This window comes from Heloderma suspectum, chromosome 2 (assembly GCF_057233095.1).
Source record: "Heloderma suspectum isolate Gila_16-S chromosome 2, 16-S_ref, whole genome shotgun sequence".
Classification (NCBI taxonomy): domain Eukaryota; kingdom Metazoa; phylum Chordata; class Lepidosauria; order Squamata; family Helodermatidae; genus Heloderma; species Heloderma suspectum.
The window spans coordinates 93,448,021-93,472,443 of NC_139459.1; positions in this window are offsets into that span (position 1 = coordinate 93,448,021).

The window sequence follows — 24,423 nt, forward strand, 5'->3', positions numbered from 1 at the left end:
GTAGCATTATAGGGGCATAGTGCTACAACCTTATAATGCTAACAAATCTTTTGGAAGGAAAAAAGACCTGTCCAGTAACTGCCATTAACCACTCAGCTATAATGGTGGTGAATGAAAAGAATGTTATTCTCCCTCCCTCCCTCCCGACCCCACCCCACCCCATCGTTTTAAAAATGTATATATCATATTATAGCATTTTAGGGGCATAGCACTATCACACTCTTTCATGTAAGTGGTATTTCAGTATTCTTTCAATGTTTTCAAAAATAGCCATTAAAATGTTTTCATGCTACTTAAAAGGGTAATATAAAAAACAAATGGGTGATTATTTTTTTTAAAGGGCACCCACTGCATCTGACTGGCAGCAGCCCTCCAAGGGCTCAGGCAAATGTCCTTCCCAGTTCTTCTACAGCCAGAGTCACAAGAGCGGACAGGGTCTGCATCTGAGACTTCTCACATGTGAAAAGTGTAGTTCGTCACTGTGCTGGCCTGCCTTGCCCTGGCCTGGCCTGGCCTGAACTGCAACGCTGGCCTGCCCTTACCTGCAATACGGAGATGCTTTGAGGCATTAGAGACAACAGATATTGTCTCATAAACAGACGTAAATGAGAACTCGAGTCAAAGCAGCAATTGCATGGTGCATCATGGAGAGAGGGGTACACAGTAAGTTGAAGGATCAGGTTAAGGAATGCAAACTCCTCCTTTTCCAACACTGTTCTGTGGTCAACCTTGTGTGATACTTATCCGCATCCCAACAATTAAAAGAATGGGTAGTTTTATGAGGGTTGGGAGGACGCATAATGTAAATGACAGACATGCTGCTTTCCTTCTTACAGCAAATTTATGATGCAGGATTTGCATATAACAAAAAGAAGAAGAGCTGGAACACACATACTGCATGCTTGATAGACTATAAAACAAATGGTGCTTATTGAAGAATGACACAGGTGTTCAAGAATCTGGTAACACAATATATTGTTTTGATTGCAACAAGAATTTCTCTCTCCTTCCAGTTCCCTAATTTTTGTCTATTTTTGTCTTCCAAATGTTGTCTTGCTTTCAAACTATTGTTTAATTTAAGCCTACTAAAACATTTCCAAACTGGTGTACAATCTGTTTTCATGGAGTGCTGCATGAAAGGAATAGTACTTGGGTAAACAAAAATCAAAGCCTGTTTTTGAACAGTCTTAATCTGTACACCATTATGAGGAGTGAGGGGTGGGATAGATTAAATTTGATGTAATTTTTAACACCGTTTTCTTATTTGTACTTCATCTTGACTGTGATTAATGTACACAGGCCCATCCCTACCATTAGGCAGAGTGAGGCAGCTGCCTCAGGCAGCAGTTGCTGTGTGGCAGAGAGTGGTGGCTCCTGGACTGCTTTACACTCCCTAAGCTAGCCTGCTGCCCTCAAGTGTAGTGGAGGATATTGTCCCATTGTGAGTGTTGAAGTAAATTTCAACTGTGAGTCAGGTCAATGTCTGCCAGTCAGGTCAATTGGAGCTGCAAGTGGAGGGTCTCCATCTTGTCCTTTGCCTCAGCCTGCAAAATATCTTGGGCCACCCCTGAGTGTACATCACATTTCAAACACTTCTTTTCTTTTTCAGTCTGGCATCTGGTACTTGAAACCAGAGAGCTGAGTTGTATAGGCCAAGTCCCCAGTGAGAGGAGAATGGGTTTCTGTAGGAGAGCAAAATCACACATCGATGATGCCGTTGAACATGTAACAAATTGGAGACTCCCATACATGCATGGTGAGGCCAAGTGATACTTGGCAATGGAAATGACCTTGTCACAAGTTAAAAACAGATTTCAGTGCCCCTCTAATGACATATATCACTCCGCTAGAGTATTGCATTCCCATTAGCATTATGCCTAGAGATCCAATGACTGACATTTTTCATATGTATACTATAGTAACTTGCTCTACTGGATGACGCAACACTACTAACAATGTTGTGTCATGAGATACAGTATGGTTGGGTTCACACAACATGCTAACTCACACTCAGTGGTTGAATGTGGGTTGTTGCTGAACCATGGGTTATGTTGTCTAAACACAGCACGCTTTCTGCAAGGTGGGTTATCATGTTGTCTGAATACAGTGCATTTTCCACAGTTTGGCTTGTTAACCATGCAGTGTGGCTTGTTAACCACCCTGAACAGCCCAACAACAACTATGACTTTTCAAGGTGGCTTGCTCAAGAAAAATAATCCACACTGCAAGGTTAACAAGCCACCCTGCAGAAAACGCACTGCATTCAGATAACACAATAACTGGTGGTTCAACAACAACCCACAGTTCAACAGCCCATACTCAACCACTGACTGTGGGTTAGTGTGTTGTGTGAACCCAGCTTAAGTTGTTTTACAGGCTTTGCACTGGCACATGACACCCTTGGACAGCTGCTAGGGCCCCAATGCTCCAGCAAGGTTCACTGCTGTCTGTCCTTAGCTTCCATTAATTTTTTTTTGCAGTGCTCTGATTAGAGCCAAGTGGCTCGGTCTGGGAGCCACCATTTTAATTTGCCAAAATACCCCTGAGTGCTGATACATCAGGGGAAATTTAAATTGTGGCTCTCAGACCCAGCTGCACTGATTGATGCTTTGCTACTGCTCTTGCCTCCTGCTGCCACTCCCTGCCAGATAAGCTCCTCAGGGCCCACCAGGGTAAGAGAGGGCTCACCAGAGGGCACTTTGCCAAAGGACCCATCAAACCTGGAGCCAGCCGTGTTGCTATATACTGACTCATTTGTCCTTATTCAAATAATAGAACAGCCAGCTCATGATCGGGCTACTGCTTCTTTCAGATGTGCCTAGCCTTAACCTAGTGAAGATAGGCTCACAAAGATGCAGTGCCTGCACTTCTTTATTAGCAGGAACACTGACATCATCTCCCCTACCCCCGGTGACTTCCATATTCTCTTTGCACTTAGCTGCAGTCCTCACCATAGCTGGGGGGAAATGAATATTCCCAACAAAAATATATTCTTATGAGCTGTCCCTGTTGTATTGCAAAGTATTTTGAGGTGGCTCGGTCTTAAATGGGCAGTTAAGACCCATTAGCTTTACAAAAGACCAGCTCCTAGTGGGTTGTTGATATGGATCAACAAAGCTTCTGTTGATAATCCATATCAACAATTTTTGGACTCTCCTTGAAAGGCATGGCTATGGGGACCATCATGATGACTTCAACATTTACCACACATAATTAAGAACATTTGAGAAGTATTCTGAGTGTTCATCACTCAGCGTCAATATAGCCAGTGTTGGCTTGTATATGTGAAACAGATATTAAAGGCCAGTGAACGTTTTGTGCAAAGACGGGCATGATAAAGGACAAAGGAGGCAGGGACCTAACAGAAGCAGATGAGATTAAGAAGAGGTGGAAAGAATACACAGAAGAACTATACAGGAAAGATCTTAATGTCCCTGATAGCCATGATAGTGCGCTCACTGAACTTGAGCCGCACATCCTCGAGAGTGAAGTCAAGTGGGCCTTAGGAAGCATTAGTAACAACAAAGCTAGCGGAGAGGACAGTCTTCCAGCTGAGCTATTTAAAATCCTAAAAGATGATGCTGTTAAACTGCTGCACTCAATATGCCAACACATTTGGAACACTCAACAGTGGCCACAAGACTGGAAAATGTCAGTTTACATTCCAATTCCAAAGAAGGGCAGTGCCAAAGAGTGTTCAAACTACTGCACAATTGCGCTCATTTCACATGCCAGCAAGGCGATGCTCAAAATCCTACAAGCTAGGCTTCAGCAGTATGCAAACCGAGAACTACCGGAAGTACAAGCTGGGTTTCGAAGTGGCAGAGGAACTAGAGATCAAATTGCCAACATTCACTGCATCATGGAGAAAGCAAGAGAATTCCAGAAAAACATCTATTTCTGCTTCATTGACTACGCTAAAGCCTTTGATTGTGTGGATCACAACAAACTGTGGCAAATTCTTAAAGTGATGGGAGTACCAGACCACCTTACCTGTCTCCTGAGAAACTTGTACGAGGGTCAAGAAGCAACAGTAAGAACCAGACATGGAACAACCGATTGGTTCAAAATTGGGAAAGCAGTACGACAAGGCTGCATATTGTCACCCTGCTTATTTAACTTATATGCAGAGTACATCATGAGAAACGCCGGGTTGGATGAATCACAGGTCGGAATTAAGACTGCCGGGAGAATTATCAACAACCTCCGATATGCAGATGATACCACCCTAATAGCAGAAAGCGAAGAGGATCTAAAGAGCCTCTTGTTGAGGGTGAAAGAGGAGAGTGCAAAAGCTGGTTTGAAACTCAACATTAAAAAAACTAAGATCATGGCATCTGGCCCCATCACTTCCTGGCATATAGAAGGGGAAGAAATGGAAGCAGTGACAGATGTTATTTTCTTGGGCTCCAAGATCACCGCAGACGGTGACTGTAGCCAAGAAATTAAAAGACGCTTGCTCCTTGGGAGGAAAGCTATGGCACACCTAGACAGCATAGTAAGAAGCAGAGACATCACCTTGCTGACAAAGGTCCGTATAATCAAAGCTATGGCTTTCCCAGTAGTAACGTATGGCTGTGAGAGCTGAACTATAAGGAAGGCTGAGCACCGAAGAATTGATGCTTTCGAACTGTGGTGCTGGAGAAGACTCTTAACGAGTCCTCTGGACTGCAAGGAGGTCAAATCAGTCCATCCTAAAGGAAATCAACCCTGACTGCTCATTGGAAGGCCAGATACTGAAGCTGAAGCTCAAATATTTTGGCCACCTAATGCAAAGAAAAAACTCCCTGGAAAAGACCCCGATGTTGGGAAAGACTGAAGGCAAAAGGAGAAGGGGACAGCAGAGGATGAGATGGCTAGATAGCATCACCGATGCAATGAATATGAACTTGAGCACGCTCCGGGAGAGAGCGCAGGATAGGAAGGCCTGGCGTGCTATGGTCCATGGGGTCATGAAGAGTTGGACACGACTGAACGACTGAACAGCAACAACATCACATGATGTCACTGCAAATACAATACTTACAATCAAAGCACTATGCACATTCAGCTGCAAGTCACAGAATGATGAGGGATGTAAATGCATGTGTGAATCTGCCCAGTGTTTGTTTATTTAAGGTCGTTGCATACTACACTTCATAACATTTCTTTAAATCCTAGGCCAGTTTACAAAGCAATTTAAGTAAGGAGAACATAAGAACTTGCATGAAGGATGAGACCAATGGGAATTGAGAGTGTCTATTTTTGTGTGGGGATTAGTGTGTGACCAAAGTGCTACTACATAATGGTAACCTGTCATGTTAGGAAGACCTCTTGGGGCTAGAGTCTAGACAGCCAAATAACCAATCAAGATTAATGCCCAAACATATTAAATGATCTCCTAGGCTTTTCATCCATGTTTTGAGTCCTGGTATCAGCTGAGTAAAACATAAGCACTGCTTAAATACCAGTGAGACCACAACTTCATCTTATAAGCCAGTAAAGCCTAAAGCTATACAAGTGGAAAATATACTTAGGGTGCAGTCCTGTATATACTTACCTGGGAGTAAGCCCCACTGAACTCAGTAGGGCTTACTTCTGAGTAGACATACATAAGATTGCATTCTTAATTTTCATAGAGAGATGTTGTGACCTGGTCCCACCTGATCTAAGATGCTTTGAGTGGAGAAGTCGCCTTGTCTTACTTCACCTGAAAGGACCTTGGATAAAACAGGTTATCTGAGAGTATGATGGGGATTAAGATTGATCCAGAAGTCCTTTTAGAAACATTTGCAGCAAAAATGGGTGGGTGGGAGTGGAGAAAGGATTACCTCTCTCAGAAACTGTCTGCCACCCCTTTCTAGTTGCCATTGTCTTGTGTTTTGTGGCCCTGATGGTAGCAGCAATGACTTATTCGCTGGATCGTCACCTTGCTGTGGTGAGTGGGCTTGTGTGGTCCAATGAATCCTGTGAGCGAAGCCATCGGGAGTTATGTACTCCTAGCAGGGTCACCCATGGCGGGAAGGTCAAGGGGGACGAACTAGACAAAGAACGATCCAAGAAAGTCCTCAATGGCAGAACAGGCGGAAGATAACAAGGTGTATGTTACAACGGCTGAGAAGGCGGATGAAGGCTGCAGCAGGTAAAGGACCACCAATTGTCATGATATTCATGCCATTGGATTAGAGCCTTTTCTGTGAAGACTGTGTGTTGATCGTTGTGCACTGATCTCCACACATAAAACAAATTCACACACAGGCATCTTCCAATCTAAACCCAACCAACCAAAAGTCCCATGGCGATCGGCGAATGGCAAGGGGGGAGGACTGTGAAATCCAAAAGCCCCTAGTCATGGACCGGCACATGGGCAGTGGATACAGATTCAGTCGTCCTGACTCAAGGACTGAGGCAGTTGAGTAGTTCGGCGGCTGTATCCACGACTGAGCAGTCCTATTTAGGATCCTCTCTGCTCACCCCATATGGGGAGGAGGCTACAAAAGGTGCCCTAAACATAGTCTGCCTCACTCCTCCCTGACTGGATTACCATGTCCAGTGGGGTCACCACTTAGCGGTCGCAAAAGACAAATAAACTTTGGAACATGGATTATACAGACACTGCTGGACAATACAGATAGTGAACGCCCTGAACGCAGGACTGCGATCATTGCAAGGGAGCTGAGACGTTTTAACATTGACATAGCAGCACTCCAAGAAACTCGAAGAGCAGGAGAGGGACAATTGAAGGAAGAAAAAGGAGGTTACACGTTCTTCTGGAAAGGACTGCCTGAACAAGAACGACGAATACATGGAGTAGGCTTTGTTGTTAAAAATGATCTTATGAAGCTCTTGTCAGAAGTTCCTACTGGCATTAATGAACGACTCTCAACCCTCTGAATAAAACTTGCCAAAAACCAGCAGGCAACTCTTCTAAGTGCCTATGCACCAACATTAGATGCTGATGAAGACATCAAAGAAAAATTTTACTCCCAACTGGACACCATCTTATCAGAGATACCTGAGGAGGATAAAATCATCCTCCTGGGCAATTTCAATGCAAGAGTTGGGCATGATTTTGATTTGTGGCCAGGGACCATTGGGAAAGAAGGAGTCGACAATAGCAACCAGAATGGAATTCTACTTCTGACTAAATGTGCAGAGCATAATCTTGTCACTACCAACACACTTTTTCATCAGAAAAATAAATTTAAAACATCATGGAAGCACTCTCGGTCGAAGCACTGGCATCTTCTAGATTATGTAATTGTCCGTGCCAGAGATTGCTGCGATGTACTCCTCACTAGAGCCATGACGAGTGCTGACGACTGCTGGACAGACCACCGATTAAGTCATTCCATGATGGCCATTAAGATTGTCCCTCATCGTAGGCTCCAAGGAAGAAAACCAAGGCGTAAAATGAACACCCAAGCCCTTCATGACCCTATTAAGTGAGTCTGCTTTCAAACAACCCTCAAGGAACATCTACCTATGGAAACCCCTGAAAATGTTGAGGAACACTGGAATAAACTGAAGACTTCCATTATCACAGCCTGTGAACAAACTATCGGATACCAAACTAAGAAACATCAGGACTGGTTTGATGAGAATGATAGGGAGATTGGTCACATTATTGATAAGAAAAGGAAAGCTTTCCAAATATGGCAAAAAGACATGAACTGCGCCGCTAAGAAAAAAATCTACGCCGGTGCGAAGGCTGAGGTCCAAAGAAGAACTAGAGAACTTAAGAACACCTGGTGGATAAAGAAAGCTCAAGAAATCCAGCATTTTGCAGATGCCCATGATGCACAAGGCTTTTTTAATGCCACAAAGGCCATCTACAGACCAACAAACCATGGTACAAACCCCTTAAGCTCAATAGATGATGCCAAACTTCTAAAGGACAAAGAGTCTATTGCACTGCGTTGGAAAGAGCATGATCACAACCTCCTTAACCGTAACTCTATTGTGGCTGATGAGGTTTTCTCGCAAATTCCAAAGAAACAAACCAGAGATGAGCCAGTATCCCCTAGTTTGGAGGAAGTCAGTAAAGCCATTAACCAAATGAAAAGTAATAAAGCTAGTGGACCCGATGAGATCCCTGTTGAAGTCTTTAAAGAAGGTGGGCCTGAAGCTACACAACAGCTTCACAAGCTCATCGAAAAAATCTGGATGAGGGAGGAGATCCCAGCAGACTTCAGGGATGCCACAATTATCACTGTCTTTAAAAAGGGTGATAGAACAGATTGTGGAAACTATCGAGGCATCTCTCTTCTAGCTACGGCAGGCAAAATCCTGGCAAGGATCCTTGCAAACCGCCTTCTACCTATCTCAGAAGACATCCTCCCTGAATCCCAAAATGGCTTCTGCCCTTCCAGGGGAACAGTGGATATGACCTTCACTGCACAACAGCTCCAAGAAAAATGCAGGGAGCAAAACCAACCCTTGTACATGGCATTTATTGATCTGACTAAAGCCTTCGACATTGTAAATCGTACTGCTCTCTGGACCATCCTTCTGAAAACCAGATGCCCTAATAAATTTGTGAACATCTTGCGGCTCCTCCATGATGACATGATGGCAACAATCTTGGATAACAATGGCTCTCAAAGTGATCCGTTCAAAGTGGGATCAGGCGTTAAACGGGGATGCGTCATTGCTCAAACCTTATTCTCTATCTTCATCGCTATGATTCTACACCTTGTTGAAGGGAAACTTCCCACTGGTGTGGAAACCATATATCGAACAGATGGAAAACTTTTTAATCTCAGTAAGCTGAAAGCAAAAAGTAAGGTAATTACATCCTCTGTCATAGAACTTCAATATGCTGATGATAACGTAACCTGCGCACATTCAGAGGAAAATCTCCAAACTATCCTAAACATCTTCGCAGAAGCATATGAAAAGCTCGGCCTCTCGCTTAACATAAAAAAACCAAAGTGCTTTACCAGCATGCACAAACCAATCCCTCTGTAGTGCCATCAATCCAGCTTAACGGTGTGATGCTGGAAAATGTCGATCACTTTTCTCATCTTGGCAGCCATCTCTCCACAAAAGCTGACATCGACGCTGAAATTCAGCATCGCCTGAGCTCTGCGAGTGTAGCATTCTCCCATAGGGATGGGGGAGAATTTCTCCCCGAAACTTCGGGGGGCCGAGTGCCAACGCATTCGGTCCTCCGAAGGTTGTTCAGGGAGAAATTCTCCGCCCCCCCGCCCCCCCCCCGGGATGGGACTTAACTTTCACGAATGTCGCTCCCGGCGGCGGGTCCCAGCGGTGGTTCGGCAGGTCTTCGTCAGGGGCGGGGGCAGCAGCCAGTCTTTCAACTGGCTGCCACCACCTCCATTACAAGAAACGTTAAAAAAAACAAAAAAACGCCCCTGTGATAGGCTACGTAATGATTAATGTAGCCTATCACGGCTAGATTTGAAAGTCAGCCGTGATAGGCTACGTTAATCGTCACGTAGCCTATCACGGGTGACTTTGGGGGAAAAAAAAGCACGTACACTAATGGCGGCCCCCATAGGGAGCTGCCATTCGCGTTCCTTATTTGGTCCCTGTAGTCTACGTAAAGATTTACGTAGAGTACGGCGAAAATAAGGGCAACGCAAATAGCGTTGCCCTTATTTTCGCCGTAGTCTACGTAAATCTTTACGTAGACTACAGGGACCAAATAAGGAACGCGAATGGTGGCTCCCTATGGGGGCCGCCATTTGCGTACGCACTTTTTTTTTTTAAGTCACCTGTGATAGGCTACGTGATGATTAACGTAGCCTATCACGGCTGACTTTGCAGATCTAGCCGTGATAGGCTACGTAAATTGTTACGTAGCCTATCACGGGGCTTTTTTTTTTTTTTACTTTTCTTTTGAAGTTCGCGGCCGGGGAGACGGGGCGCTTCTCCCCGGCCTGAATTTCGGCCGGGCGAGGCGGGAAGCCTCCCCCGCCGGCCTGAATTTCGGCCGGGCGAGGCGGGAAGCCTCCCCCCCGGCCTGAATTTCGGCCGGGCGAGGCGGGAAGCCTCCCCCCCCGGCCTGAACTTCGGGGGGAGAAGCGAAGCGCCTCCCCCCCACCGCGAAGCAAGCTGCGATACCAGGTAAGTGACTTTCATACATCCCTATTCTCCCGAATGAAACATAGAGTGTTCGAGGATCGGGACGTTCGCAGGGAGAACAAAATGCTTGTTTACAAAGCCATTGTACTACCAGCCTTACTGTATGCCTGTGAAACATGGACCATCTATAAACACCACTCCCAACTTCTCAAAAAATTCCACCAACGCTGCCTCCGAAAAATTCTGCAAATTACTTGGGAAGACAGATGGACTAATGGGAGCGTACTGGAAGAAGCAAAGACCACCAGCATTGAAACAATGATTCTCCAACATCAACTTTGCTGGATTGGCCATGTTGTTCGAATGCCTGATTTTTGTCTTCCAAAGCAGTTACACTATTCCCAACTTATGAATGGAAAACAGAATATTGGTGGACGGCAAAAGAGATTTAAAGATGTTCTTAAAGCTAATCTAAAAAAATGTAACATAAGCATTGAGAACTGGGAAGCTCTAACTCATGAGCGTTCCAACTGGAGGTCAGCCTATATTAAAGGCACTATGGACTTTGAAGAAGCACGAGTACAGAGCGAAAGGGAGAAACAAGCTCAGCGGAAGGCATGTCAAGCAAACACTCACCGTGATCGCCTTTCACCTGGAAACCTATGTCCTCAGTATGGGAGGCTGTGTGGATCCAGAATCGGCCTTTGCAGCCACCTATAGACCCACTGCTAGAGATTAATGTGTTGATTGACCTATCTTCTATGAATCTGTCTAATCCTTTTAAAGAGTTATCTATATAGACTCTATCTTTGGAAGACAATCTTACTCGGTCACAAGTGATCACCATGATGATGATGATGAAGATCAGCAATGATGGGGCTCCCTCGAATCTGAGCAGCTAGTGAGTGCCAATTTTTTGCCAGCAGTCCCTAGAGCATGGGCAGGAAAATTGCCATCACTACGAGGGCTTCATGGCAATGTTGCATTGTCATGTGGTGTTGTCATGAATCCAACTAGGGTGAGGCATTGTTTCCTGCTCTCGCTCTAAGAGCTTCTGAGGGAGAATGGTGCCCACCAGCTGCCGGGACTCCCATAAGAACATAAGGAATCAGACTGAAGACCTATCTAGTCCAGCATTCTGTTCCTACAGTGGCCAGCCAGATGCCTGTGGGAAGCCCACACAAAGGGATGAGCACAACAGGACCCTTCTGCTTGTGTTCCCCAGCAACTGGTGTACAGAGGCATACTGCCTCTGATACTGGAAGTAATATATAACCATCATGACTAGTAGCCATTGATAAAACAGAAGAAGGTGAGCATCCGAAGTAGATCACAAAGCAGAGAAACTGGTTCTCAGAATGCAGAAATACATTTATTATAGGAAGCCCAACGCATTTCAGCCTTTTTCTTATTTTTAGGCCTTCTTCAGGGAATAGAGAAAAAAGTCTGCAGAACTTTTTCACAGCAAAAGATTGTCTCCTATGTCAATCTACTGGTGACTGCACAGGTGACAACCTTACCACAGTTCTGCTGTTCCTAATGTGTGTTAAAATTCTCCATGCCATTTGGCAGGATGCTATAAGAAGCCAGCTTATCAAGTGGTTACACCACATGCATTGTCACTTGTAAAGAATGTTGTGGGGATGGGGATTGGCCAGAGTCCATTGGGGAGGATGTGAGGTAGGCAAAGTGAGCCAGCCAAATCTCCTCCATGACATACTGGTGGCAAAAACTTCTACTGCAGCATTTTAAGGCACCGTTCAATTACCCTGAGTGAGACGTGAGAGAAGTCACGTCTGAGGGGTTGGTCAGAATAACCTTTCAGGGTCCCTTACAGCTTAGTGCCTCTGACTGAAAAGATATTCAGGATCCTTTTTGACTCTGTAATTCTTGATTACGTTTTCTGTAAATAGAGCAATTAAGATAGATGCCTGGAGATAACACCTCTTAAGACCTGACAAATGACAGATGATAGTCTGTAAGTGTCTGGTGGTATGTTTCAGTGGGGGCTGGGATAGGCCAAGAAGGCATAGGTGAGGTGTGGAGATTATTCAACTTCCTTCCCCCCAATAAGCAAGGGGAGAAGGTAGGTGAATTCTGTGTGTGTAGCAAGGATTCAGTCTGTGCTGGAACTAGGTCTGAAGAGGAGGCAGACTCTGATCTCTTTGGGGAAATGCAGATGTTGTTAATTCTGTTCTGTCAGTGTTTCACAGATTGTCAGGCGTTTTTCATTCTGTCATCCGCTCATTGATGGAATTGGATTCTTTTTAAGGGAAATATGAGAATTTCGTTCCACTTGCACAAGTGTGCATTAATGCTAATGAGCTTTAGTGAAAGTGCAAACTTCTGCTAATGCACATTAGTTCTAATGAACACTTCTGCTAATGTGCATTAGCACAAGTGTGAAGTTGCACGAATCCCCCCGCCCAAGTAAAAAAAAATGGTCTGCAAATCTGCAGGTTGTATTCATAGAAATCTGATTTAAGTCTGCTGTGGATTTCAACAACATCACTATCTTTCTGCAGGAAATCCTATGGTGCTGTGGATTCAGCTAGAAAACTGATGGGGAATAGGAATCTGATGGAATATTAATGCTGTGAATCCTCATTTTATGCTCAGCCTGTACATATACATGTAAATAAACCTAATATTACCAAAATGCTGTAAGTCTCTCCAGTGACCTCATTCTAAGGAAACTGCATGCTTGGTAAACAGTGGAACCCCTGAAACCTCCACTAGGAAGACGGGTGGATGCCTGTAACAATAGCGGTCTTTGTCTACTGTATATCCCAATGTATTTGTTGTATAGGTTCACATTAAGACAACCCCGATCAGTCCCAATCATGAACACCCACAGTGGTATGGAACTTCTCCATAGCATGATCTCATCCTATCCTGGGAGAATGTGAATTAAGTTATCATCACTGAAGCCAGTAATGCAGGTCTTTCCCATGCCATTATTGTCCTCCATCCCTGCCTGGTGACTGACCTAGGGATGTGCAAAGCCACCCCTGTCTAGGTTCTCCAAGTGCCCGCCCAGCCCCTGCCCCCACTCGCTGGTCCCCAGACTGTGCTCAAGCCCCTCCCGCATTTGGTGAACAGCCCGCACTCACTTTGGCAGCCTCGTTGAGCTCTGCGGTCATCATTTTTTGAAAAATAAAATGGTGATCGCAAGGTGAGTGTGGGCTGCTCACCAAGTGTGGGCAAGGGGCGAACGGGGCTCAGGAGTGCGGGTAGAGTGCGAGGTCTGACGGATTTCCAGACAGAATCAGGCGCCCATGCCATCCCTACTGACAACAGGATGGGAAGAATCATTGCTATTACCCTGGCCATCTGGTTGCTTCATTCACAAACTCCCAGACCAGCGTATGATTGCATAATGGGAGAGCAACTGCCTCACCACTGTACGTGTGTGTGTGTATATGTGTGTGTGCAAATAAGGCCATAATCTCCCAAAATACCTGCCTTAAGAATCCTGCTGATTTCAAAATTTCTATTGCTTCAGCACTTTGAAGCCTTTGGACACATGAATGTCATCAGGAGAATCCTATCAATGTTTGCCTCCAGCATTGAGCAGGTAATTAAAAAAAAAAGGGCCTCACTCACACCTTTGCGGAAGAAAAATAAAGCAACAGCAGGGTTTAAACACAGCTCCTGTTCTTCTGGCCTTTAATAATTTCCTTCTGTAACCCCAAGGCCACCACTTTCTGCCTGGAGCTATGACCCTATAATGTGCCTATGCCACTTTTAATACAGCTGTTTGCCCAGGCAGCTCCCCCTTGGGACTTTGTTGGGTGAGTAATGTTACCGCCTTCCATTTCGAAAGAATGTGCATCTTTTTCTTAACAGAACAGTCCCTTTGGCAAATGTCAAGAATGTGGAAGAAGGAAAGAGATAGCCTACAAAGCTTTGAGTGGAGTTGTAAGAGTTGTTGTTAGTATCAGTACTATTCTTATAGCACCATCAGAGTACAGAGTGAAATAAACATTAGGGATGTCACCAGTGCCCGACTTAGTCCAGGAGGCTGGCGGAATCCTCCACAGCTGGTCCCTTGGACCCAGCTTGCCGAGCTCCAGGGCACTGACAGACCCAGCTGACAAGTTCCCTGGAGCTCAGCGAGTGGCCAGGAACAGCCTGGACTTGTCGCTGTGCATGCCCCAACCACTCTCGCCATCTCCTCCTTGCAAGGAGGAGATGGCAAGAGCGGCTGGGTGGCATGGCACGAGGCCTCCTCCTGCCCAGTCGGCTGTCAAGGAAGTTTCCTTGACAGCCAACCGGGCAGGACCAGGACAGGGCTTCAGCTGGTGACCCGGGCTCTAGCCATCTCCTGTGTGTGAGGAGGAGATGGCTAACAGCTGGGGCATGCATGCCGACCCTGGCAATCAAGCCCAGGGTGGCTGGGGGCTCTGTAGCCCATATAAGCAAGATTACATGCACTAAACACCTACAATCTTATGTATATGGGCTATTCGCAGTGCCCGTTTGTGTTTATACAAATATGCACATTTTCGTGATCACCATTGAAGGCCATTTGCAAAAATGCACATGAGCGCCATTTTTTCTTAAAATGGCAGTCGTGGTGTTTGTCGATTGCTCCCAGGTGAGTGCGAGTGGCTCAGTAAGCGCAGAGGAGGGGCAAGCGTGGGTCCAGAGGGCACGTGAGCAGAGGCAGAGGCTGGGCAGGCCCCTGGCGATCCGGGCAGGGGGGCGCCCATCTACCCCTAGTAAAAATCAGATAAGATATAGGAACCTGCCCCAAGGAGCTTAACATCTAAATTTACCATCATGCAACGTGCCGGGCTTGATGAATCCAAGGCTGGAGTTAAAATTGCTGGAAGAAACATTAACAATCTCAGACAAGCAGATGATACCACTTTGATGGCTGAAAGCGAGGAGGAGCTGAGGAACCTCATGGCGACGGTGAAAGAAGAAAGTGCAAAAGCTGGGCTGCAGTTAAACCTCAAAAAAAACCAAGATTATGGCAACCAGCTTGATTGATAACTGGCAAATGGAGGGAGAAAACGTGGAGGCAGTGACAGACTTTGTCTTTCTAGGTGCAAAGATTACTACAGATGCTGACTGCAGCCAGGAAATCAGAAGACGTTTACTTCTTGGGAGGAGAGCAATGACAAATCTTAATAAAATAGCGAAGAGCAGAGACATCACACTGACAACGAAGGTCCGCATAGGTAAAGCAATGGTATTCTCCATTGTAACCTATGGCTGCGAGAGCTGGACCGTAAGGAAGCCTGAGTGAAGGAAGATAGATGCTTTTGAACTGTGGTGCTGGAGGAAAATTCTGAGAGTGCCTTGGACTGCAAGAAGATCAAACCAGTCCATACACCAGGAAAGAAAGCCAGACTGCTCACTTGAGGGAATGATATTAAAGCAAAACTGAAGTACTTTGGCCACATCATGAGAAGACAGGATACCCTGGAGAAAACACTGATGCTAGGGAAAGTGGAAGGCAAAAGGAAGAGGGGCCGACCAAGGGCAAGATGGATGGATGATATTCTGGAGGTGACGGACTTGACCTTGGGGGAGCTGGGGGTGGCGACGGCCAACAGGAAGCTCTGGCGTGGGCTGGTCCATGAAGTCACGAAGAGTCGGAAGCGACTGACTGAATAAACAACAGCCTGGAGATGCCAGGAATTGAACCTGGGACCTCCCATATTCAAAGCTTGGGCTCTACCACTGAGCCCTAGCCCCTCCCTTTACTTCATTGGGTGGAGGAAGAAGGGTCAACCAACCTATATCTTACACTTAAAGGTTTTTTGTTTGTTTTTTAACGAAAAGCAGCGATAAGCGAGGCAGGGATGAGAGGGGGCAGGCTGGATCAGGACCCTGGTGGTGAGAAGAGAGGGATTAATGGTTTCCTTCCAAAGAGCCCTGCCCATGTGCTGCTCTGCATGGTCCTCCAACTGTCCAAGCAGATTTTTGAGGGGGGCACAGAGGGATACAAGAAGGAGGGAAAATAGATGAAAATTGCATCTCACGTTGCACTAGTTGGACACTAGTTAGGTACCATCTGAAATAATACTACCCCATCACGCAATCCTTCTTGGCACAGTGGCAGGGGTATCAAAAATATGCTGATGAGTTCAGCCTAAGTCAACCAGATTACAGTATGGTATGACCTATGATGAGAAGGCCTGTGAGATCAAGATCAGACATGCAATAGGTTTTTGTAGGTCAAGGAACACATTTTGTAATACAAAGTTTGGGAAATGTCAGAGAGAGAAAAGGTTGGTTATTTTGATTGGACCACAGTCCTTTGAAATAGGCTTTTGTTCTTCACTGAAATATCTCTTTGAATGTACCTTCTGGAGTAAGAACTTCCTAATATTTTTCTCCTTCTTCATAAAAGGTTCACTAACCAAGAACAAAGCGGCACTGTAGAATGTTCTTAACAGGGCTTTAGAAACAGGTTTCATGGTAGAGAGAGCCACCCATCCCAAATTATAATGCGGTTCTTCATATGATGCAAAAGACTCATCACTGGAATTAACATTCGATATTGTTCCCTTAATTTCAGTCCCATAACAATGGATTGTGGCTTAGACCATAATTTGTGCATTCAACACACTCAAAGAATTAATTAGGAAATGCATGCATCGTTTCAGTCTCTTATCTTGGGGGGGGGGGTTAACAGCTGGCTGTGCTATGACAATGTACTTATTTGCTGAAGTTCCAGCGAAAATCAAAATAGTGAAGCATAATTCACCATGCCTGCTACATACTGTGCCAAAGCAAGAAAATGCATGTGTTTATGTGCCTGATTCTCACCTAATTTTTTTTATATCATCAAAATTGCTACTTAGAGACGCAGTAAACACATATTCCTAAGTGAGCTAATATTCTCTCTGTCTCTGTTTGTCTGTCTGTCTCTCTCTCTCTCACACACACACACACACAGTCCATTTGCTTGCTAAAACATGGCTGTTGGAAGTCTGTTCAATAATGCAGGTCCTGTCTTTTTTCATTGAGCCTATAGCAGTGCTTTCCAAATTTTGGTATAACAATGGGATTGTAAAAAGAGTTTGCCAAGAATGAAAAGCTTCTGTTATTACACTTCCCACTGTATTCTTATCTAAAAGATAGCAATAATGAAGCTAGAGGTGGGAGATGGAAGGCAGATGAATGGCAACTGCGCAGTGATGGAGGGGGAAGATCTGTAATTCAAGCTCCTGTTTGCATACAGTATGGCAGCTCTTGACATTTTGTTTGTGTATTGGATTTGGTTTTGGAAGAATGGCAAGGAATCATGTGTGAACTTACACAGAATCATATGTAGTGTCTTGTGGCACATGTATACTTATTTGGTAGAGCAGTTGGGAACTATTATGAAGTTAGAGTTGGTTCTCATCGCTGCACAGTGGTCAGAGCTTTTGCTACTAACAAAAGTTAGATAATCCACAGTAGCTGTCTTGTATGGTTCATACTTTCCTTCTGATAAGTATGTTCCTTTCTCTCTGCTGTGAGAAACTTCCTTTCCTGCCAAGAATTAAAGCCACCCTTTCCCCCTCCTTGGTGAAGGGAGGGAGGTTTGCATGTGTCTTGTGACAGTCTTTAACTCGGTGAGACAAGTCCTATAAAATCCTGGGAAGATTGGTCTGCTACCTGATCTCACATGAAGGGCAGGGGGGAGGCTCAGGAAAACAGCCCTGGGATGATGCCTGCTGCTTCAAGGGAACTGGGGCAGCTCCAGCTTCAAGCTGATTGGCGTGTGTAAACTTTTCTTTGTTTTTATCAGCATCCATTTTCCATCATAAACTATATCAATCTTTCATACAAGTGGACATGAGTCATATTGGTACCTTTGAATCTGTTTAGTGTGGGTCCTGGCTCGATCAGGCCGCAAGTTTAAGACAGTTTGCATCTAGTTTGCATCATGCTGTGCTAGAGTTTGAAAATGCAAGGGTCGTGATAATGAATTTCATGGTTTCATACCCAGATCTATGTAAAATCAGACTCGGAGCCCTCTGGAGTCTGGGCTGATCCTAAATGGATCCATTTCAGCCCAGTGAAACCACTGCAAGCCTTCCTGCTGCTCTGTTCCCTTTCCCAAAGTTACTAAGGAGAGGGGTGGTGGTGGTAAGGCTGCAGGCAGGTAATTGTGTGGACACAGGACTTAGAGAATGGATGCTTTCATGACTATCAGGGACTGCAAGGAGCCATGGGAAATGCAGTTCCCAAAGGGATGTGTGAGAATTTTGTTTGGGTTTGTTTTTACCTTGAATCTGCCCCATGTTCGCAACCCTGAACAACAACGCGACGGGAGCACAATTTCCCAGAAAAGCTTGCAAGTTCTCGAACTTGTGGTCACATTAAAAAACGTGTGGGTGTGCACATTTTGGGTGTACTCTTTTAAACATGCACCCTGAAATGTGCACTTTTTTGGTTCAAAAAGGACAAAAAGGCTCACATTTGGGAATGAGAATGAGACGAACTGAGCTCAGAGGTGAAAATAGGGGAATCCCGATGAGCTCAAACAAACCTCAGCGATTCTCCCATCCCTAAGTTCCCATGATTCCCAACAACCCTAGATGCTGCCTTACATGCTCAAAGCAACATCCAGTGATGCTTGGAACCAGGAGAACAATGTTTCCTCTAATTCTAGGTGGCTCTGGATGCTGCTGTGCCTGCTCATGACAGTGTATAGTGCCTAAATTCATAGGCCCTACTATTTCCAACAATGACTCAAGCACCCAGTTTCACCATTGCTCACCTGAATAACTTTGTCAGTAAGGGGGTGGGGAGGAGTGAGAATACTTTGTGGTGGAGAGGATGTGGGACTGGGGTTATTATTTTTATACATAAAACTCAATACATTTTAAATAATAAAAGGTTTAGGAAAGGGAACGGAGCAGTGGGGAAGTCTCTAACACTCCCCCCCCACAACCTGGAGCATGGTAGGGCTGATTCAGAATGGGGCCAATTTTAAATTGACTTAGGGGCACCTCCGATTAATCCAGTTTGGGTGCAATCCTATACATGTTTAGACAGAGAAAAGTCCTACAACTCCCAGCATTCCCCAGCCAGCCATGAATAGTTTAGCTTCTTTCTCTGCCATGTGTCTCTGCAAAAGACATGTGCTAAGAAAGTGATACAGTCGGTGAGCTGCCACCATCTAGCTCCCAGTAGTGGCCTCTGCCTTTCCCAACTGCCTCCAGGAGGGCATCTGAGGAGACATCTTGCCCTGAGGGGATGGGAGAAGAAGCAGATTAAGTTTGAACACAAAAGGAAAAGAGAAATTGTAGAAGAGAAGAAAGAAAAGAAGAACAAGTCAGCCCAGAAGGACAATAAATGCAGTGTAAAGCTGAGTTCAACTGATAAATTCTTAATGGGTCTGTGACCATACAATAAATGATGATGACGATGACATTCCCATCTATCTGGGCAACTGAATCAAGCACCATCATCTTTCTTTTCCCCACTCCTCCCTCACATTCCCTTTCCTTGTGTCTCTTGTCTTCTTAGAATGTGAGCCTGAGGGCAGAACTGTCTAATTATTATTTCTTGTAAGCCATTCTTTTGACTGAAGAGTGGGATCAAAATGCTTTGAATAGATAAATAAATAAAATTCCAAACCTGCAATGAGCGAGGACTGTGCCTCACTAATTTTGCATGGTTTAATAGGTTTCCAGCAGCAGGTTTGGATTTTTCAATGAATTTGAATTGTTCATTCATTTTTTCACAAGCCCAAGGCTGACGTGCAGCAGCACTCCATTTGAGCCACTCCGGTCTAGTCTCTAAGTACATTTAGGGCCAAACTACATGCAGTGTTCAGCACAATGCCCAAGCCTGAAGTCTGACCAAAATGGGTCTAGATAATCAGTTTCTTCCAAGTGTGCCTTCAACTGCATTGCCACCACCCGCTCAATCACCTTGCCCAAAAATGGCAGATTTGAGACTGGGTGAAAGTTGTTCAGAACTTGAGGATCTAAGGAGGGCTTCTTTAAGAGCGGTCTTATCACTGCCTCCTTGAGGGCTGATGGCGTCACTCCCTCCTCAAGGGAGGCATTCACCACTGCCTTGATCCCCTCACCCAGTCTCTCTCTGCAGCCCATAATGAGCCAAGATGGGCAAGGATCAAGTAAGCAGGTGGTCGGCCTTACAGATGAAAGCACCTTGTCCACTTCATCAGAAGCTGGAACCGATCCCACAAAACCGGTTTGCCACAGGCTGCCTCTCGCTCACTAACTATATCCACAGCGCATGGAGTAACACTCCTAATCCGATCAATTTTATCTGCAGAGTGCCTTGCCAAGGCCTCACAGGAGGCCTTAGAATGCTCCAGTGGTTCAGGAGCCACAGGACCAACCAGGCTCCGGACCACTTGGAACAGCCTCCTGGGACAGCAATCTGCAGACGCGATGGAGGCAGCATAATATTCCTTTTTTGCTGCCTTCACCGCCACGTGATAGGCTGAAGATACAGCTCTAGCCCATGTCTGATTGTCTTTGGAGCGAGACTTCCGCCACCGGCGCTCTAGCCGACTCACCTCCTGTTTCAGAGCTCGTAACCGCGGATTGAACCATGGTGCAGTCCGAGCCCTGTTCAGGGGGAGAGGGCGTTTCAGAGCCACCTGATCTAATGCCCCAGTGAGTGCGGCATTCCAGCCACCCACCAGGGTCTCGACCAAGTGGCTGTTGGCGTGCCCCAGAGAATCCCCAAGCACGTTCAGGAATCCATTTGGATCCATAAGACGCCCGGGGCAGACTATTTTAATGGGTCCTCCACCCCTGTGGAGGGGTTGTGGAACTGAGAAGTCCAACGTCACCAGATAGTGATCTGACCATGACAAGGGGGTGGTGGATATACCCCTGACTTCCAGATCACTCCCCGCTTCTCCAGAAACAAACACAAGGTCTAGCGCATGACCGGCTACATGGGTGGGCCCAGTTAGAATATGGTGAAGCTCCCAGGAAGCCATGGTCTCCATGAAGTCCCGAGGTGCTCCTGTGAGGATGGCCTCCGAATGTACGTTGAAGTCCTCCAACACCAATAAGTTAGGGGACTGTACACACACATCAGAGACTACTTCAGGCACCTCGGCCAGGGAGTCAGTCATGCAGCGGGGTGGACGGAACATGAGCAGAATCCCCAGACTGCCCTTTGGGCCCAACCTCCAGTACATGCACTCAGCAACCTTGGTCTCCCGGAGAGGGGGTCTGGTGAAGACCAAGGACTCTTGGTAGATAACAGCCACTCCCCCTCCCCAATCCCTAGCCCTCAGCTGCTGTGCATACGAAAATCCAGCTGGACACATGGCTGCAAGGTTGGAGCAGCAGCCTCGGCCAGCCAGGTCTCCGTAATACATGCCAGGTCTGCACCCTCGTCCAGGATCATGTCATGGATGAGGGAGGTTTTCTGGGTAACCTGGCATTGCAGAGCAGCAAATGAAGGCCAGAAGATGGGGTCACACCTCCCCCAGCCATCCTTTGGCTCTGGACAGGCCCAGAGCAGGGGACTGACACTACACATCTCTCCCTTGTTCCCCTTGCCTGGCATAGCCTGCTCCTAGCACTCTGCCAGCACCTGCCACCCAGCCTTGGTATGTTCTGGCCCCCAACAGTCCCCCCACTGCCTCCATCAGGTGGACACATGCCCCCTCGCTCCCGCCTATCAGGCAGGCTACCCACCCCTAAAAACACAACAAAATCCCCCAGAAATTAAAAAACAAAAGAACAACAAAGAACAATTAAAAATCCCCTTAAAAATAATGCCAGGCAGGAGTCCACAGGGAAGGCCTAGTGTTGGTGTTGGCAGCAGCGGGCACGCCTCTTCCCAATGGTGGCAACTTCTCCTGCAGGTCCTGGCTCTCCCAGGCCACCTCAGCCAGCCAGCTTATGTAGCCCCTCCAGGAAGGGGCAGGTGGAAGCAGCACAGCTGGCTCGGTACCTGGGGGCCTGGTCCTGCAGGGACTGGCGGTCTGCCAGGCAGAAGTCTGCAGGGAAGGCCTGGTGGCGGCAGCGGCAGCGGCAGGCCCAGCAGCAGCAGGCACGCCTCTTCCCCAGTGGTGGAAGCTTCTCCTGCAGGCCCTGGCTCTCCCAGGCCACCTCAGCCAGCCAGCTTATGTAGCCCCTCCAGGAAGGGGCAGGTGGAAGCAGCACAGCTGGCTCGGTACCTGGGGGCCTGCTCCGATACAGCACTCTTAGGAACATTTTATTCATGAATAGGGATGCACAAGAATTTTGTTTCAATTTGCAAATCATCCAAACTTGCCCCATACATGAATGGGAACACTTAAAATAAAATGTTTGCACACTCCCGGACTTGTGATTACATTCAAAAAATTAGTATTTTATTATTATTTTCTTAAAATGTGTGTAACCCACTGGTATATTTCCCTTTAAGAATTCTGGACTTCAGTCTGTGATTCTTCCTCATCCTCAACTTGAATTGCTACTTCATGTGCACTTGGAAATGTGCACTTCTCAAAAATATACACATTTTTACACTTCAGCCAATGAAGGGGATGTGCACACTTTTGAAAAATGTACACAGAAATGCACACTTTTCCCATTTGAGTGAACCAAAAAAGTGTCACAAATGAAAACAGGCGTGAGCAGAACTGAGTTTCAAAGTGATGTTTGGAGAATTGCGGTGAACTTCAACATCCCTGGTTCTCCTATCCCTAACCGTGACCTCTTCCCTTAATTCTGCTAAGGCCTGAGTGCACATATTCTGCATGCCCCTACCTCTATGACAAGATTTCTAGGCCCTGCAGTTCTTCATAGAAGACAGCATACATGATGGATAATAATTTACCCAAGGAACCCTTTAACTCCAAACACTTTTCTGTAATTACAACCACTGCAGAACTGCTGGAATTAATCTTGTCAACCAAAGAGTACTTCTGGGATAACGCAGGAGTTGGGTCACAGTGGTGTTACCTCCCAGAGATATTTCATTAATTAGCAATGGCATATCTATCCCCTGCTGTTGGTATGTGTGTGGTTTGGCTACGTTTAACTAGAGTCCATTTATACAGATTCATGCTATGATCCACAAAACCATTAAGAAGCATCCAGATTCTAAACAACATGAAAAGCGATAGTGTTAGACTGGCTGAAATACCAATATCCAGCCTTAAATTAACTGAGAAATGAGCTTTATTAATAGATGCCTGATGAGGGGGTTTGGGCAAAGTCTTGGGTGACTTATCCAGATGACAGGGAGAAGAAAAGTCGAGGAACAAGGGATTTAACTATAAAGATCAATAAATCCATCAATCTTTATTTGTTTAAAACCAAAGGTCATTGCAAAAGAGGAGAAAAAACAAATCCACAATAAAGGCTCAAATCAGATAATCTCCACCACTAATAAATATGGTTATACATAATTCTGCCTAATTTTAAAAGTAGCCATTGCAAATAATGAAAGTTGGTCTATAACATATTTGTTCTGATCTGCAAAAAGCATTCAAGTTTTCCCAAAATCTGGCGTCTGAGGGCAAGAAAGAAAACTGGATAAGAATCTTTCTCTAGGCATCCTATTCAGCAGGCAGTACAGCAGGTAAATGTCCTCCACCTCTCCCTGCCAACAAACAGAGAGAGGTTGGTCTCATGGAACTTTAAAAAAACCTTCCTTCAAAGTCTGAAAGTGCAGCTTTCTTAATAAAAGAAATGTAAGCTTGAATATATCCTGCTGCAGAGTGTGATTAACTTTTATAAACCCATACCACAAAGAAAACCTGGTATTTGCTAAATGTTTCATGTCCAGATTACAGTCTTTATTGAACACTTTATCCTTAACCATTCCCTCCCCTCCAAAGTCAATTGTCCCTAGCATCTCAAGTGAGAGATTTAACAATATAACAAAACCCTCTCCCTGCTTCTGAAGAGGAGTTGAGGTGTATAAGAGCAGTCCCAGAGATCATAAATAAAGCTTCCAGATACTTATCTTTCTAAATGGTGCTGTAGTTAAGATACGGCCTTGGGAACGGCTCCTACTTATGCCAGGCCTGAATAAATCCTTTTATCCATCAACATATGCAAAACTATCCTTGACATCTTGCATTCTGCCAAGCCAGCACAATTAGCTATGGGAAGTAACATTCCTCGCTCCAGTCTCTCAGAGTTATGAAGGGAGGGTGCCAAAATTGTTGAATGCACTTTGACCATGGTGTTTGTCTTACCTTACACATTATTTCGTAATAATAGATTCCCAGCGGGAAAGGCGCCGTGTGGGGATAATTAGAGAATTTTTCTGTGAAATAAGATTTCACGATTGTTCCTCTGAATAAAGCCTGTGGGACTGGCGTTTCAGTGTCTGTGTTCTAATTCGGGGACAAGAGAGAAAATCAGAACATGAGTGAGCAGCTTATTTTATGTCTTTGTTATTTTAAGTGTATTCTATTCTTCCTCCAAGGAACTCAGGGTGGTGTCCATG